Raw genomic sequence first — 15,338 nt, 5'->3', positions numbered from 1 at the left:
GCTAGGACAAATGTCAGATGTATCAAAGGCAATGTTGCATTGCTCAGCAAGTATAGGACATTTGTCACAAACGGGTGATTATAGCTCCTAGAAATTCTAAATTAAAGGCTTACTGTCTTACCTGTCATGTATCTGTAAAATCGTACATGGAATCCATATGGATTGTTTATTGCGATCACCCGAATCATTAGCATTGTAGGGCTTTGATTTAAAATGACGTTCTGTAAATGGGATAAAATGTGTCAGGGAAGATATACTCACTAGATGGCGCCAGTGACCAGATTTTGAGCTGAACATTTGGAGTGCCAAAGTAGAGACCAAATAATATTTTTTTTGCTATTATTGACATTTTAAATAGTCTTGTCTAATTCCTGTATTATATTTATAATAAGCAACAAAGCTTTTGGTAGCTGTCTTCTGTCATTTTATCTACATTTTGTGGAATGATGAAATATAATTGTACGTAATTGTCATTGATTACCGTTTTGATAAATGATTGGGGTAGGAAATAATTATTAGATTTTTAAATCATTTTTTTTTTAAAACATGGTGGGCATATATGATGCCACCTATGTTATTTCTTGGTGGATAACAACATTTTACACCTGCCTTACTATTGTACTGCAGCGGCTTACTTTACTTAATGGAACATTCTTTCACAGCTCTCCTTTCATTTTATTTCTCTCTGTCAACATGTAAGGAATTATAAATGGATGTTTCTGCATTATGCATTGACGTTTTGTTAGGACAATGTTCATTTGCCCAAACACTTGAGGAGACTTTCCAGTCCTCCCTAAGTTATGCATGCTATATTCAAATGAGTCACGTTGCAGGTTTTCCAGTGTACATTCAGGTTCCGCCCCACTTACTCTCTTCCGGGAAAATGAATTCATCACATGCAGGTATTTGGACCTCGGTTAGTTGGATCTCGTCCCCAACATCCTGCTGTGTCCTTTTAGACCTGGTGTAGTAGTGTTAATGCCTTTTACTTTGAAACACTGGACCCAAGCAATGATATGAAAGCATGCCCAGAGACATCACATAACAGAAATTGGGAATGCTGCTAACTTTTTGTGACTTGACCAAATATACTGTATGTTTTATTGTCATGTGCAACTTTAACACATTTTCATATTTATCTTATACAAACGCATACAAAAATGTACATGCACACTTAATTCAGCACGTGCACGTGCCAAAGAAGAGTGAGCAACTCGTTGGAGACAGCAGAGAAAAAGTATTCCAGCTCTTAAAGCTAGTCAAGAAAAATAGGCCTGGTGTCAATCAAATCCCCATGATGTAATAATGTGACCAATATATGTCTAGCGTCTTATCCCTGACTTCATTGGTATTTAAACACGGCAGAACATTGTGTGTTATTGTTGGGATAGGCAGGCCAGTTCGTGAGATCGCAAGGTTTTGGGCATGTGTAGCAGAAAAAGGCAGGAAGCACCCAGTTGTATTGGTCCCAGTGGACTGATTTGAACATAATAGTTGTTTTGAACGTAGCACCATCATTTAAATAGCTAATTATAATCGGATTTAACAAATAAATAAAATAGGACCTTCCCACCTTTTCATTTTTTTACTGCAGAAAAGTTTTGCCCGTTGTAAATCTAAGCAGTGGGAGAATATTTGATCATGCTCTCTCAGTGTTCCTCTGGATGTTGTTCGGATTTTGTTTAGCGGCCTTTTTCTCAGACTCTTCATCTATACCGTTGTCATAGAACAATTAGTATGTTCATAAAACAACCCACTGGGCTTCAACACCGGTTGAATCAACGTTGTCTCCACGTCAATTCAGGGAAATTACCGCGCCATCAGAAAGTATTCAGACCCCTTGACTTTTACCACATTTTGTTACGTTACAGCCTTATTCTAAAATGGATAGTTAAAAAAAAAAAACTCAGCAATCTACACACAATACCTCCTAACGACAAAAGCTAAAAAAGGTTAAAAAAAGAAGAAAATAAATACCTTATTTACATAAGTATACAGACCCTTCGCTACGAGACTCGAAATTGAGCTCAGGTGCATCCTGTTTACATTGATCATCCTTGAGATGTTTATAGAACTTGATTTGGAAATGCACACAATTGTCTATACAAGGTCCCACAGTTGACAGTGCATGTCAGAGCAAAAACCAAGCCATGAGGTCGAAGGAATTGTCCGTAGCTCAGACAAAGGATTGTGTCGATGCACAGATCTGGGAAAGGGTACCAACAATGTTCCGCAGCATTGAAGGTCCCAAGAACACAGTGGCCTCCATAATTCTAAAATGGAAGAAGTTTGGAACAACCAAGACTCTTTCTAGAGCTGGCTGCCCGGCCAAACTGAGTAATCGGGGAGAAGGTCCTTGGTCAGGGAGGTGACCAAGAACCCCATGGTCACTCTGACAGAGCTCTAGAGTTCCTTTGTGGGTATGGAAGAACCTTCCAAAGGACAACCATCTTTGCAGGCACCTAAATACTCTCAGACCATGAGAAAATATTCTCTGGTCTGATAAGACCAAGATTAAACTCTTTGGCCTGAATGCCAAGCGTCACGTCTGAAGGAAACGTGGCACCATCCCTACTGTGAAGGATGGTGGTGGCAGCATCATGCTGTGGGGATGTTTTTCAGTGGCAGGGTCTGGGAGACTAGTCAGGATTAAGGGGAAAGATCAACGGAGCAAAGTACAGAGAGATCCTTGATGAAAACCTGCTTAGGACCTCAGGCTGCGGTGAAGGTTCAATGACGCTAAGCACACAGCCGAGACAATGCAGGAGTGGATTCGTGACAAGTCTCTGGATGTCCTTTAGTGGCCCAGCCAGAGCCCGGACTTGAACCCGAGGAGATCTGAAAATAGTTGTGCAGCAAAGCTCTCAATCCAACCTGACAGACCTTGAGAGAATCTACAGAAAAGAATGGGAGAAACTCCCCAAATACAGGTGTGCCAAGCTTGTAGTGTCATACCGAAGAAGACTCTATGCTGTAATCGCTGCCAAAGATGCTTCAACAAAGTACTGAGTAAAGGGTCTGAATACTTACAGTTGAAGTCGGAAGTTGACATACACTTATGTTGGAGTCATTAAAAATAGTTTTTCAACCACTCCACACATTTCTTGTTAACAAACTATAGTTTTGGAAAATCGGTTAGGACATCTACTTTGTGCATGACACAAGTAATTTTTCCAACAATTGTTTACAGACAGATCATTTCACTTATAATTCACTGTATCACAATTCCAGTGGGTCAGAAGTTTACATACACTAAGTTGACTGTGCCAAGGTACAGCTTGGAAAATTCCAGAAAATTATGTCATGGCTTAGAAGCTTCTGATAGGCTAATTGACATCATTTGAGTCAATTGGTGGTGTACCTGTGAATGAATTTCAAGGCCTACCTTTAAACTAAGTGCCTCTTTGCTTGACATCATGGGAAAAGCAAAAGAAATCAGCCAAGACCTCAGAATTTTTTTTTTTGACCGCCACAAGTCTGGTTCATCCTTGGGAGCAATTTCCAAACGCCTGAAGGTACCACATTCATCTGTACAAACAATAGTACGCATGTTTAAACACCATGGGACCACACAGCCGTCATACCGCTCAGGAAGGAGACGCGTTCTGTCTCCTAGAAATGAACGTACTTTGGTGCGAAAAGTGCAAATCAATCCCAGAACAACAGCAAAGGACGCTGTGAAGATGCTGGAGGAAACAGGTACAAAAATATCTATATCTACAGTAAAACGAGTCCGATATCGACATAACCTGAAAGGCCGCTCAGCAAGGAAGAAGCCACTGCTCCAAAACCGCCAAAAAAAGCCAGACTATGGTTTGCAACTGTACATGGGGACAAAGATTGAACTTTTTGGAGAAATGTCCTCTGGTCTGATGAAACAAAAATATAACTGTTTGGCCAAAATGACCATCGTTATGTTTGGAGGAAAAGGGGGGAGGCTTGCAAGCCGAAGAACCCCATCCCAACCGTGAAGCACGGGGGTGGCAGCATCATGTTCTGGTGGTGCTTTGCTGCAGGAGGGACTGGTGCACTTCACAAAATAGATGGCATCATGAGGAAAGAAAATTATGTGGATATATTGAAGCAACATCTCAAGACATCAATCAGGAAGTTAAAGCTTGGTCGCAAATGGGTCTTCCAAATGGACAATGACCCCAAGCATACTTCCAAAGTTGTGGCAAAATGGCTTAAGGACAACAACGTCAAGGTATTGGAGTGGCCATCACAAAGCCCTGACCTCAATCCTATAGAAAATCTGTTGGCATAACTGAAATAGTGTGTGTGAGCAAGGAGGCCTACAAACCTGACTCAGTTACACCAGCTCTGTCAGGAGGAATGGGTCGAAATTCACCCAACTTATTGTGTGGAAGGCTACCCGAAACATTTGACCCAAATTAAACAATTTTAAAGGCAATGCTACCAAATACTAATTGACTGTATGCAAATTTCTGACCCACTGGGAATGTGATGAAAGAAATAAAAGCTGAAATAAATCATTCTCTCTACTTTTATTCTGACATTTCACATTCTTTAAATAAAGTGGTGATCCTATACTTTAAAGATTTTGAATTGTAATCACTTCATAATTCACAACCAAAATTGATATCAGTAAAACACTATAACTAATTCATAGGTATACCCTTAATTGTTACTATCCTCCCTCCTCATGAGGGTGAGACATTACAAAATATCTTCAAAATATCTTCAAGATATCTTCAAGATATGTTCAAGATATTTTGGTAACAGAATTACAAGGCTCGAGTTAATGTTTCTTAAACTTACAGAAGGCAGAATATTTTCTCCTAAACTAAATATAAGAATTGATATTAGTTGCCAGAGGTCTTTACTTTAATATTATTGTGTTTTGATGTATTTCTAATACCCTTTACAAAATACCCCTTAATACCCTCTAATACCCTCTTTCTGGTAAATGTTGTCTAAGACACATTTTCCACCTGTTTGATCAGAAATCAAAGCCTTTGCTTATTCCTAATATTTAGGATGGAAAATGTTGGGGGAAATGATATACAGTGTCTTCAGAAAGTATTTACACCCTTTTACTTTTTCCAAATGTTGTTGTGTAAAGCTAGAATTTAACATTTTTATTGTGTCATTGATCTACCCCATAATGTCAAAGTGGAATTTTCTAGAACATTTTAGAAATGAATAAAAAAATGACAATCTAAAATGTCTTGAGTCAGTAAGTATTCAACCCCTTTGTTATGGCAAGTCTAAATAAGTTCAGTAGTTAAAATGTGCCTAATAAAACACAAGTTGTTTGGACTCATTCCGTGTTCAATAATAATGATTAATATGATTTTTGAATCACTACCCCATCTCTGTACCCCTCACATACAATTATCTTTAAGGTCCCTCAATTGAGTAGTGAATTTGAAGCACAGATTCAACAACAAGGTTTTCAAATGCCTCGTAAAGAAGGGCACCGATTGGTAGATGTATTAAAAAAATAGCAGACATTGAATATCCCTTTGAGCATGGTGAAGTTATAGATTAGGCTTTGGATGGTGTATCAGAGGGGAAGGAAACTGCTCAGGGATTTCACCATGAGGTCAACGGTGACTTTAAAACAGTTAGAGTTTAACGGCTGTGACAGGAGAAAACTGAGGATGGATCAACAACATTGTAGTTACTCCACAATACTAACATAAATGACAGAGTGAAAAGAAGGAAGCCTGTACAGAATAAAAACATTCAAAAACATGCATCCTGTTTACAACAAGGCACTAAAGTAATACTGCAAAAAATGTGGCAAAGCAATTAACTTCTTGTCCTGAATACAAAGTGTTATGTTTGGGGCAAATCCAATACAACACATTACTGAGTACCACTCTCCATATTTTCAAGCTGGCTGCATCATGGGCATACTTGTTATTTTTAGGGACTGGGGAGTTTTTCAGGATAAATAAGAAACGGAATAGAGCAAAGCACACGCAAAATCCTAGAGTAAAACCTGGTTCAGTCTTCTTTCCAACAGGCACTGCGAGACAAATTCACCTTTCATCAGGACAATAAAACACATGGCCAAATTTACATTGGAGTTGCTTACCAAGACGACATTGAATGTCCCTGATTGGCCTACTTACAGTTTTGACTTAAATCAACCTGAAAATCTATGGCAAGACTTGAAAATGGCTTTCTAGAAATGAATAACAACCAACTTGACAGAGCTTGAATACTTTTCTAAAGAACAATGTGTAAATGTTGTACAATCCAATTAGAGACTTACCCAGAAAGACTCACAGCTGTAATCGCTGCCAAAGGGGATACTACTGTATTGTCTCAGGGGGATGAATGCTTATCTAATCAAGATATATTAGTGTTTTATTTGAATGTCATTTTTAAAATAGATTTGAACATTTTTCTTCCACTTTGGCATTACCGAGTATCTTGTGTAGATCGTTGCCGTGAAAGGACGATTAAATACATTTTAACACAACAAAATGTGGAAAAAGTAAATGTGTGAATACTTTCTGAAAGCACTGTATGCCTTCATCTGTCAAAAATATAGACTCTTAACTCTCATTGACATGCTCCTCAGAACTTTACATGTTGGAGCTCATGGGTCCTTTTACATGGAAATGCCCAAGACAAAAACACATGTGTGACCACTAACCAACGTTTTCAACAATGCAAATTCATTACTTCGTATTGACTTCCCATTAAATCACTATTCTGGAGAAAAAAAATAGATTTTGGAAATTCATTGTAATTATGTCTGATACAGTATCTGTTGGTTATAATGAACTATTCAATAATTCCCTGATTCAATGTCAGGCAGGTCACCCATGATACAAGTAAGTATTCGACTTCAATCCATGTCTGAGGACGTTGGGAGATGACATGGAAACTGGCCACTAGCGGCAACAGTGAGCGCTGAGCACCGTGGATGGGGGTAAGCATCTGCCTCTAGTTCGCAGGGTTGCATGTTCAAATCAAGCGCTAGAAAGTTGTTATTGATATTTTTGTTTTAAAACCTCTCTGGGATAGGGTCTAGTTTCCTGAATTTCCACCTGACTGACGTGCCCAAAGTAAACTGCCTGTTACTCAGGCCCAGAAGCCAGGATATGCATAGAATTGGTAGCATTGGATAGAAAACACCTTGAAGTTTCTAAAATAATGTCTGAGACTATAACAGAAATGATATGGCAGGTGAAAATCCAACCGGACATTTTTTTGAATATTTGTTTTTTGAGCTCCCAGGCTCTTATGATGGGTTCCTTTTGTTTCTATGTAAATCTGTCTCCCAGATTGCAAGTCCTATGGCTTCCACTAGATGTCAACAGTCTTTATTCAATGTTTCAGGCTTGTTTTTAAAAAAATGAACAAGTATTTGGAAATTTTGTGAGAAGAGCGCCGAAACAATATCAGTCTTTTGGCGCGCACTTACTAATTTTCCTTTCCTATTGAACATACTACTTTCTGTATGAAATATTATAGTTTATTTACATTTTAGTGTACCGGAGGATTAAATAGAAATGTCGTTTGACTTGTTTGGACGAAGTTTAGCGGTAGCTTTTTGGACTCCTTTATCTGCATATTGAACAAGTGGATTACGGAAATCGATGGCGCCAACTAAACGGACCTTTTGGGATATAAAGAAGGATTTTATCTAACAAAACGACCATTCAAGTTGTAGCTGGGATCCTTGGGATTGCAAACAGAGGAAGATCAAGCCTGTGCTGGTTGACAAATATGTTGATGTGGGGCGCCGTCCACAGACAATCGCATGGTATGCTTTCGCAGTAAAGCCTTTTTCGAAATCAGACGACACAGTTAGATTAACAAGAATGTAAGCTTTTAAATGATATAAGACTTGTATGTTCATGGATGTTTAATATTACAATTATTTATTTGAATTGCGCGCCCTCCAATTTCACAGCTAGCGGGACGCCTATCCCAAACATGAATCCTTACCGTTAACCATTCAGAGTTAATGCCTAACCTTAAGAATTCAGAGTTAATGACTAAACTTAACCATGGAACGATACAGAGAATTAACCAACAGTTAAAAAATGTGACGTTTGAGAAACACGGATGAACGTCTAATTCTGACTCGAGACTATGAGAGCTTGTTGTTCAATGTCTCAGGCTTACAGTAAACAGTGGAGTGGAGATGGGCTATCGCTCGACGGCTGTCAGTACAATAATGACCAGAGAGTTGTGTGTTTCTGTCTCTGTCTGTCTGTCTGCGAGCATGGGTGGACATTTATGAGTGTGTGAGCGGGAGTGAACGTGTGAGTGAGTGAGTGAGTGAGTACTGATTTAAACCGCATGCGGCCCTGTAAAGACCATATTACCACAGGGTTCCGGTTTCACTGCACCTTGTGTGAGACAAGTGTATCTTTCACAATCATCGAAAGGAAGGATTTAGTGTAAATGCTCTCCATTTGGCAGCGCTCTCTCATTTCTCAGCGCAGAGGAACTCAAATAAACTCCAATTACCCAGAAGGACCAGGTGAACGGTTTAAATAGAGCGTCTTTCAATTCCTTTCAGGACAGTTTAAGTCACAGAACATGACAGGGAATTGACTACAATATGACACCCATAACTGAAACAGGTAAAACTTGTATTCCTTTACAGCCCAGCATAAAGTGTATGCGTACAATTGTTACGCTGAAGCCTAGAGTATTAAAAACAGAAGACAGAGAAAAATACCTTTTCCATCATAATAATTGAAGAGTACTTGGACTATAGGACAACTGTATGATGATACACAGGGACAAATAATAACTGTTAAATTGATTCATAGAGAGGGAAGTATAATTTAACTGTTCGCACAAATTAGTTTGGTATAAAGATTTGTTACTGAATAAGAAAAGATCCAAATGCAGGAACCGTTGGAAAGATGAACATGCAAATAGCTCTAATAACCTTTCCAAAGGCTATTGCGTTTGGATTTTAATCTTACTTAACGCTATGTGCCTCATCTGTTAGTGCAGTGATTTGTTACTTTTCTTTGTACTAGCTCAAGGCACTGTGCATATTACAGATATACTTTATGATGCATTAAATGTGCAAAAGCCATATTTACGTTTTAAAAAAAAATCTTTATCATTTATCAACATGTTTTTCAATATTTAATTGTGTTTTTAGTTACTGTACCAATGACTATTACAAAGACCCTTAAAGGCATACAATATTAAGATATGAAAACCAGTCTTGCAGTGTAATATTCTATTCATAGCTTAATGCACAGTGGGGCTGTATAACCCCCTTGAGAATAATCCTACTATGTTTTTGCAACCAGTCTCATATCTAACTAAAGTACTACATTACTCTGTCTGAATACAGAATAGTTCAAAACAATGGGACACAGTGCATGGAAGAAACCGTCTACTCTTCCATGACTGTTTATATGTTGGGTGTGTCGTGTGAATAATGGTCTGGATCAGTGTAAATATTTTTCCCTCTTATTGGGGCCTTGATTTGTTTTAGTGGGAACCCTCATAATTCAAATCCTCCCTGACAATACCGTACCACTTACTCCTGGAATAGTGTTTGAGTTGAGAAGTTTGGAAATTACCACCAAAAGAGGAAAACACGGACTTCAAACTTTTTTCCAACTTCCCTAAATTTGGAGGAAAAAAAGAGGACGCAAAGTCCCTGGATGGTCCACCTATGAGCAATACACGTGGAAGTCTGATACAATATGGATGGCCTTCGCTATCTCCTGGCGTCCTCCGTTAGGTCCCTCGCATGTTTTATCAACTATTCATGAAGCGTGTCCCCTGTCCCTCGGCCACCTCCCTGAGATCCCATAATGCATGTTTAATGTTCTGCGGAGGGAGGTCGGAGACCAGACTGAGACTGAATCAGCAGGAAGAGTGAAGGATGATGGGAGAAATGGGCAGTATAGTCACTCCTGGGGAAAGACCTGCTTAGAATACGCTATTTAGCGCAAATTTCTAATCATATGCCATTTTTTTCCCTGATTTAGTTTGAGCACTTTCCCTTACCGCAAACCACATGCTCCCTGAATCTTCATTTTCTCTTATATTGCACCCTGAGGAACCCACGTTTGGTGCTCCACCACTTTCCGCTCGCACTTTCACTCTCCTGTTGTTTGTTATTTATCACCGTTGCTACGGTCACCTCCTTTCTTCTTCTCTCTTCCCCTCCCACCTCTTCAGCTCTCTCTTTCACCTGTGCTTCACTTAACTCGGTCGTTTGTCAATGTTGGTGATGTGCGCCACCTCCCTTCCTCCCTCCCTCCCCTGTATCGTTCTCTCTTTCCTCCCCCTCCCTGGGTTCTCTCCCTTCCCCTCTCTCATTAACACCCTGCCCTGATAGATGTAGAGGGGAGCCCGCCGCTCGCCAGGTCTCCCACCTCTCGCCCCTGCCGGCTCCACCCAGGAACCCCTCACCTCACAGAGGTGCCCTGTCCGAATTCCCCCCAGGCCCATGCCATCTGCCAACCCTTCCCTCCAGCGCTGGGGCCTGGTGACTGATGACTCTCACCACAGCTGGGGAGAGGAGGTGACGAGAGGTGATGCTGCTGAGGTATAGCTGAAAGACTGGAGCAGGGAGCTATTGCTCAACGTGGATGTGAGTAGTGGTTAAAGAGTGACAGGGCATGGCCTGTGAAAATCTGTATTTTTCCTGTACGTTGGCCTACACGATTTTATAACTACATTACAACTACTAATATTACCACTACTTCTACTACTACTAATGATAATATTGGTAGTAATGATAAGCCAAAATATGTTATATTCACCGCCATATCACAATTCTCTGTTCCGACTAATTACTGCATGATTGTATGCTTGGCATGGAAATTATAATTAACAAACCATGTTGGTGCCAACCTAAGCAGGCAATATGCTGTTTACTTAAACCCCTATCTGCACCGAAAAACAACACACACAAGTAGATATTTCTGGTTCAGAGAGGAATTTGTGTGTCCCTGGAGAGGGTGACAGCGAGCCGGCTTGTTTTATCACAATAGCAGTGCACCCCTCTCTTTTCAGATGTGTTGGCGGCTGTAGCGTCCCAGGGAGACGGGCCACTTTGTGGTGTGGACAAGAGGAAATATGGGTGAGCGAGCCAAGAGAGGAGACCCATTGGGGGGTGACGTGAGAGTGCAACGCGGAGGCACTGTCGTAAATGGGAACATATATACACACACAGACAGACTACACACAAACAGACAGACAGACAGACAGACAGACAGACAGACAGACAGACAGACAGACAGACAGACAGACAGACAGACAGACAGACAGACTACACATACATACACACGCCCCTATGTATGTGTTTTTTAATGATGTCAAGTGTGTTGTGACCCATGTGAAATGCACATTAAATAAAGTCTGACTTGATGCACACACACCCACGCAAGTTTAGACATGTGTACACACACACACACTGGTGCAATATAAGAATGCATTCCAAAATGCACCCACATTTGTGGATACATTCTGGAGAGCGTCGAGCCAACCACAATTGTCTCACAATACCGCTATTTCTTGCTCAGTATAATTCAGGATCTTGTTGAAGTGACCTTAAAAAACGCAGATTGTGTGTGATTCTTTCCCTTTGTTATTTATTGTGTGGGCAGTGAGTCGCTACCTGCTTATTTACACCAGATTGCTTCTCCAGATGTTTTTTGGGAGAAGAAATCCCTAGCCCCTCCTCGGTAGCCCCCGCCCTCTCCATCTTCCTTTGTCCAGATGGGAGTCATTTTTTACAAGGCTCCATAATCCTTTTCTTTCCAGGCCTATTTTCCATCACATTGTGATAGGAAACTTATGATATGAAGAGGAATAAAGTTTGAGCTTACGTTCTGGTCCTGTCAATGGGAAGCTATCGCTTCCTGTTGCCGTTACTGGATGCCCCTGTCTTGTTGTCAGGTTAACAGTGAGAATTTTTGACATTTATGCTGACACTGAAGTAGTGACCTGGGGTCTTTTACGTGAGAATGCGATTAGAATTGTATTCGAATGAATCCTTAAGTTTCGAATGACTGTAGCCTCACCTCTGACCCTAATTCTAACCTCTATGGGACCAAGGGAGAATGATGTTTGGAACATTTGAGCAAATCAATTCTCTTTTTATAATATTGTGACCTATTTTGACATCATATACATTATATGAATTGCTTATCATGGTGGAAAAATATGTGTCAGTGGGTTTTCTGACTTGATTCGTGGAAACATTCAAAAAACTATTCGAAAGACAATTGGCTCTGGACCGGGTTACTGCCAACTGAACAAATTCTTACTTTGATACAAAATTTGAGCTAAGAGCATAAAGAATAACTTGAAAAATATTTGTATAACAATCACAAAGCTTTCATGATACAGCGCAATGAAAAAACTTTCTCCTCTGTCTAGTGGGATTTCCTCATGAGACGAGAACTGAAAACGGAAAAAAGTTGAATGTGTTTTGTTGTGTTACTTCGTACATCTCCATTCACTGAGGGTGGGGGGTGTGGGGAAAATGGCAGATTGATGAAAAGCCAAAATGGTCCCATGATGACACATTCTCCACTCCACAATATTAAAAACTCCCACACGTTTTTAGGAAGCAAAATTGTCCTTGCTGGGATGTACTGTATGCTCGTTAATGAGCCGCATATGTTTCATTTTGATATATGGGCCTCTCGACAGAAGTCATATCATCCCAGAACTAGAGATGGGTTGCACTTGTGCCTACAAGTCCCATTGATGGCTGGTGAAGGACGTCTTGATGATTACTGTGGGGAGGCTTTCAACTAAGAACTTCAAAGTGAATTGTATTGCTTCCAAATAAAAGTTGGCTTTCTAGTACTGCATGGGGGAGAAAAAAATACAGAAAATACTGTTACAATACTTTTTCATACAACCTGTTACTCCTAACAACCCCCCCCCCCCCCCCCACACACACACACACACACACACACTGGCATGACATCATATCCTCTTCCCATCACTTTGAAGCACCTTTCTCACATTGTTCAACCCAACGTTGTTCCCCTGGAAAGGCAGGTGCTTATGAATATCCAGCCGTAGAGATATCTCTTGGATGTCTAGTTTAATGCTATTCATCATCACTATATTGGAGCCATCTCGTTTATGATTGGTCGGAGAGACTCATTTATCTTGTCAGTATGGTTTGGTTCTCGGTACAGGAACTTTTCTCAGACAAATGGTGTAATCCAAGGCAGTCTCTTGCCATAACATATTCTCCAAAATAATATGAAACAGTTTGACAATGATGATCTGGTGATTAGTTTTGTATTCAGAGGTTTAGTGTGAACGAAACAATAAACATTACGTAAAGTCGTAAAAGGTAAGTAACCACACTGGAGCAGACCCACATGACCAAACTCGTTTTCTGAAACACTTCAAACTGCCTCCCACGGCTAGAGTGGAGTAGAACCGCATGTCCAAATGAATTTAGCCATATAACTTCTTCTGTTCATATTGCATCCATTAGAATCCTCCTAGGGGTTGGCATGGTCTGCAGTGATTCTCAACGCTTCCCACGTTCCCTGCATTCATCTAGAATCTATTAAACTAGAGCAGCACAGCCGTTCCATATCAGGGACTACCGGCGAGGTGGCAGAGGCGTTGGGGTTCGGACCCGTGGCCAGCAGCAAAACGCTCCTAGGCCATATTGATGCCATATGTAGCAGAGCCGCTGGAAAAGCGAGGCAGCTTGTGTCATTTCCTACACTTAACCCAGGCTGGGAAAGCAGTTTTCTCAGGGCACCTCTTTAAGACCCACTTCCCACTTCCTCCATCTGTAAACGCACATTCGACCCCAGCAGCACCCCTCCCCGAAGGTCTGGGAGTCGACCGCAAAACTCCCCTCCCCACACACAGTTTATATAGCACACCCACGTTGAAATCACATTTACAATACGCGGTTTACTCTCAACGCGCTCTACTTTGCAAGGGGGACGTGGGTAATTAGAACGGACTAGTTTACAGAGAAGGCGACAATGCCTGGATTTGGAAACATCAATTTGAACATGTGGGGAGCACACGACTGAAACTGAAACTTATTGTCATGGGCAAACCACTTACTTGGTAGTCTCTGCAGATAACCTTTTCTTGGGAGAGTGCAACATTTAATGGACCTCTTATTTCTGTCTTGTGGAGATTCCTTTTTTTTTTCAAACTTGAGAAATTAAAATACACAGACACTAATGCTCGTTGTAGCACCTTTAATAAGTGGGAATGATTTGATCTGCATCTTTTTCAGGTTGTGTACTTATACCCGCACACGTTGTATACATATGCAAGTGACACGCTTCAAGTAAAGTATCGAGAATTACGACAGGGCTCTCTGATGCACATAAGAGGGTGTTGACAAATGATTAAAGTGGAGGAGAGATTGACTTCATCACTACTTGTATTTATGAATGTTGAATGCACCGAGCTGTCTGTTTGAACTACTGGCACACAGCTTGGACACCCATGCATACCCCACAAGAAATGCCACAAGAGGTCTCTTCCCAGTCCACAAGTCCAGAACAGACTATGGGAGGCGCACAGTACTACATAGAGCCATAGCTACATGGAACTTTATTCCACTAAGAGCATTTTGTGTGGATCCAACGATACTGCAGGATTCATAAAGAATATCTACACCATCCCTTTAAGTGTTTTGATGATGTGGACCTAAACAAGGACTCATGCAAGCAGTATAATTAGATTTAAAAACCAGATAAATAAACACCTTATGGAACAGCGGGTACTGTGAAGCAACACAAACATGCATACATGGCACAGACACATGCATGCATACACACACGATAGCATACACACTATATACACACTATACACATGGATTTTGTACTGTAGATATGTGGTAGTGGGGGAGTAGGGGCCTGAGGGCACACAGTGTGTTGGAAAATCTGTTAATGTATTGTAATATCTTTAACATTGTACAAACTAACTTCATTTTGCTGGACCCCAGGAAGAGTAGGTGCTGCCTTACAAATAATATGCTAACAATAACAGTATCTTAGACTCACATCACAAGGGGGTCTCCAAGACTGACTGAAAGAGGGTCTGAGAATCTGGCGTTAGGTCACCGAGCAAGTCTTCATCATGCTCTTCAATCCTCATCTACTTTTAGGTGCCAATTAGACACTGGAATTGTCGTAGAAATGGGAAATAATCTATTATTGTATTGCCTTGGCAGTGTGAGGGGACTTTAGGACTCTTCCACAAGTGGGAAAATGCCACAGTTTTGTAGATCTTGCAGGTCATTTTGATGTTCAGAACCTTGGAGAGCTCTGAAAATAGCGGATGTCGGTAGTGATAAGATTACCAAGGGTAATAGGGTATATCAAAGACAATGTTGTTAAATAAGGATGACT

The sequence above is a fragment of the Oncorhynchus nerka genome, linkage group LG5, assembly GCF_034236695.1.
Source record: "Oncorhynchus nerka isolate Pitt River linkage group LG5, Oner_Uvic_2.0, whole genome shotgun sequence".
In the NCBI taxonomy this organism is placed as follows: Eukaryota; Metazoa; Chordata; class Actinopteri; order Salmoniformes; family Salmonidae; genus Oncorhynchus; species Oncorhynchus nerka.
Note: the sequence above shows the minus strand (reverse complement) of the source record.